This window comes from Mastomys coucha, unplaced genomic scaffold (genome assembly GCF_008632895.1).
Source record: "Mastomys coucha isolate ucsf_1 unplaced genomic scaffold, UCSF_Mcou_1 pScaffold18, whole genome shotgun sequence".
NCBI lineage: Eukaryota > Metazoa > Chordata > Mammalia > Rodentia > Muridae > Mastomys > Mastomys coucha.
Window position 1 is genome coordinate 79,474,419 of NW_022196900.1, and position 4,166 is coordinate 79,478,584.

A 4,166-nucleotide genomic window follows, 5' to 3' on the forward strand; every position below is an offset into this window, starting at 1 on the left:
TTAACCCTCAGGGACCCACTTGCCTTTGCCGCCCCAGCACTGAGATCATCGCCCACCTGGGTTTTTGCACTTTACTGATTGGTCCATCTTCCAAGTTCTAAGCTTCAGAATTTAAATCTGGCTGGTTTGCAGCTGCTTAACATTAGACTCCAACCCAGCAGGGGACGGACTGCACTCCTTCTGGGTACACAGGATAGGGGGTGGCGGCAAGTAGGGAATCTGACCAGAAACGAAGGTTAGAATCCTTTTGTTGCGAATGAGCTGTTTATGGAGAAGCTGTCTACCCTCCCTACGCCTTTGAGCCTCCTTTCACTACTATGAAGAAATGATACCTGGACTGAAAGCCTGTTGTTGCCTAGGCACCAGTATAGCTCAAGTAGTTGTGGAAAACGCCAAAATACTTCCAAGTCAATTAGTAAGCAGATAGCCAGAGCCCTGGGCATCCCAGCACACTTCTCCCCTGTCCGTCCTTGCTTGATCCAATAAGTCCTGTTAACTCTTGGCAGAACAGGGTTGAGACCTTAATCTGACCCAAAGGCCAGCATCCATCACTGTTGGTTGTCGTAGTTAGGGTTTCTATTGCTGTGATAAAAAAATAAAAAACAAACAAACAAAAAACTATGACCAAAACAAAACAACAACAACAACATCCTTGGAGGGGAGAACATTTATTTTAGTTTGCAGCTCTCAGGCCAGGGCAGGAACCATCTTGCTCCCCAAGGCTTGCTCAGTCCACTTTTTTATACCGCCCAGGACCTCCTGCCTAGGCACGGTCCTACCAACAGTAAGCTGGACTTTCCCTCTTACTAAGAGACCAATATGGTGGGCACATCTTTCAATTGAGGTTCCCTCTTCCCAAATGACTCCAGTTTGTGTCAAGTTAGTAAAACACTAGCCACCTCAGTGAGTTGTTGTGGTTTTCAGTATCAGCCCTGAGTGGTCATCTTTGGGACTGAGACACCTTGGGTAAAGAATAGCAGTCTGGCACACAGTCAAGTACTCAGTGTGTGTCAGTTGTTACTGCTTTAAACATCAAAACTCAGGAGACATGAGTTCGGGGTCGAGCACTGCAAGTGAGTGGAAGTTTAGAAACCTGAGATGGTTTCCGGGCAAGGCTGCCTAGGCAGTCTGATCCAGGAAATGTATATAGTCAAAACTGGCCCCTGTATACAGTCATATACTGGCCCCTCCCTTCACAGTTGAAAAGGACTCCCTATTGCCAGCTCTGCTGTGGTGTTGTATGTCTTATTTCTCTACGTTTTTCGTAGTAGATACTGCCTTTCAGAAAGAAGTGAAATTCTAAGTGTGTATTATACATGGACATGAAATAGCTCCCAAAAGGGTTATACACTGAAGGCTTGCTCCCTAATGCCATGCTTAGAGGTAGACTTTGGGAAAGTAATTGTATCTTGAAGGCTTTAACCTAATTGATGGATCCATCAATGGGTTACTGTCTGTGGTTTGTTTTGTTTTGTTTTGTTTGAAAGATTTATTTTCTCTGTGTGTGTGCCTGAGTGTATGTATGTGCACCATGTAGGTACAGTGCCTGAGGAGACCAGAAGAGGGGTCAGTTCCCCTGGAACTGGAGTTACAGGTAGTTGTGAGCTGTCATGTGGGTGCTGGGAACTCAACCTAGGTCGATTGAAAGAACAGCCAGTGCTCTCAATTACTGAGCCATCTCTCCGGTCCAGGGATAGATTCTTAACTGAGTGGACTCTTGTGAGAAGATGGGAATTGTGGAAGAATGCCCCCTGGGAAAGTGCCTTTGATGTGTATGCTTAGTCCCCACCCCTCACTCTGCTTCTTGGTTGCTGTGATGTGATCTGCTTTGTTCTGTCATACACTGTATGCCATGATGTTCAGACTTGTCTTGGGTGCAGAACAATGGGGAAAGCAGCCATGGGCTGAAAACAGTGAGTCAAAGTAAACACCACCCTTTCTTTGAAGTTGTTTGCGTCAGATGTTTTCTTGGCAATAAATTAAAAACAAAACAAAACAAACCTAGGTTGTGCTGGGTGGTGGTGACACTTGCCTTTAATCCTGACACTTGGGAGGCAGAGACAGGAGGATCTCTGTGAGTTTGAGGCCAGTTTGGTCTACAGAGCAAGTTCTAGGATAGCCAGGGCTACACAGAGAAACTCTGTCTCAGAAACAAAACAAAACAAAAACAAAAACTAGGTTGTCTCCCTTAGGGACTTGAAGGACTTGAAGGGGGAGCAGGGTTGTGTACTAGCTTACAGGTTATGGTTTGGATTTAAAATGTCTCACAGAAGTTTGTGTGCTGCAGATGTGGTCCCCACACAGCCATGCACACAGGTGGAAGATGAGCAGCTCTGACCTCATAGGTGGATCCGTCCACTCATGGATTCACAACTTGGTTTCTGAGGCAAGGTTTTGTTAAAGAGTGAGCCTCCTCTTGATGCTTCCTGGCTGCCATGCACTAAGCACCTTTGTTTTACCATGATCCACACCATAGTGTCCTTCCTCGCACAGTCCCCAAACAATAATTATGGTCTGTGACATCTGAAACTGTGAGACAAAGGAGGTCTTTTCTCCAATAAGGTGGTTTGTCTTGGGCATTTTGTCACAGCAATGGAAAGCTAAACCAACTGGCAAGGAGTGGGCTCTAGAGCCAGACTGCTCCAGAGATGGTAGATGGACTTGCCATGTGAACCTGTGTCCATCACTTTACCTAGCACCTCCATTTCCTCGGCTCTCAGATGTGAGTAACAATAATACAAATATACTGCTTTCCATTTGTTCTTGAAGTATGTGTCAAGACACACAGTGGATACCTTAACTCCAGACAATCCAAAACTGCAATTTGTTGGTGGTGATTGGTTTTTGTTTTGTGCCAGGTAACACTGACTGAGAACTCATGGAAACTAGGCCAACTTCACAGTTATCCTCCTGCCTCACTTCCCTGCACGTTGGGTTATAGTTAACTGTAACCAAGCACTCTTGCTTACTACTGGAGGGCTTAAAGCACCCTTAAAGTACCCGGGAAGGACTTAAGGCTTTTAAGGAACTTCATGAGTCACCAACCAAAGATGCCAGGGTTGTATCTCCTCTTTAGCTCCCAGGCGTGGGCTACAGCCCCGGAGAGAAGGCATACCCAGCTGCTTAGGAGAACGACAGCGCAACTGGCTTAAGAGGAAATGGAAAGCTCTCTCTCATAAGGAAGAGGCAGGTCCCACTGGCTTCCCCTCAGTGTGCTTGGTTTGGGAGTTTCTAAGACCAAATTCCCAACGCTGGTTCTTTGCTGGGGTTAGCCCTGTCCCTATCCCCTCCAAACAGCGCTCATCGCCACTATTTGCTGCCTGGACAGAAATCCGGCCTCTTCAGCATCTGCAATCCCATTTAACCAATCCCCTACACGCCTCGCCCCCACTTTTGGTAGATCCCTTGAAGTCCCTCCTCCGCACGTGGCCCAGCCCAAGGATCTCTGCTCCCTTTTCGCCCGGAGTTTGGCGTTAGAGAGCTCTTTTCCACTACCTTGGGTTGTGAGCTCTCAGACACCAGTACATCCGTGGAGACTGAGCGGGCTGTGGCGAGACCCCCAAGTGCGGGAAGGAGGTGTTTTCGCCTCCCTGAAACCTTCCAGACCCGTTCAGTGTAAACCGCCTCCGGTTTGTGTCAACATCCGAGGCCGGAGACTGGCGGCGGCTGGGAACCGGCTCCATCTAAGCGACGGGAATGCGAGAGGGTGGGGAATGGAGCAATACGTAAAGGCTCCTTCTGGAGAACCAACGAATCCTTTTAGGGGTCTTCGAGAAGTAACGATAGAGCCTGATAAGAGATCTGACTTAGGGTTGTAGGAGTGGCTGTCGGGAGCCCACGCCCTCATGTGTCTAGGTAGAGGATACTTTCACATCCACCCAGCTCCTGCTGCACCCACCCTCCCCTCTGATAAACCGCGGGAGGGGAGTGGGTGTGGAGGGGTACTGGTGCAAAGACGCGAGTTCTTGACCACCCCACCTTCCCTTCTCCACCTTGCCACTCCGCAGCTCCTCGTTGACCCCCTCCAAGTTCGGGCGGGACAAGGGATGGGGTCGCATCTTGTGAATCATCCCCTATCTTACCCCCACCCCCTCTGGGGCCCAGGAAGAGAAGGCTTAGAGATTCAACTGTGGTTCTTCTGTTCCCATAGCAACGGTGTGGTTTTT

The 4,166-nt window shown here is 48.5% G+C and overlaps 1 protein-coding gene across 1 annotated transcript in view; it reads left to right on the forward strand.

The window, feature by feature from the left end:
- Nucleotides 1-2,622: 2,622 nt before the first annotated feature.
- Hpcal4 (hippocalcin like 4) overlaps nucleotides 2,623-4,166 on the forward strand; it is a 16,431-nt gene continuing 14,887 nt past the window's right edge. The window contains exon 1 of the mRNA XM_031378552.1: nucleotides 2,623-2,722. The gene's annotated coding sequence lies outside the window, so the exon portion shown is untranslated. The remainder of the gene's footprint in view (nucleotides 2,723-4,166) is intronic.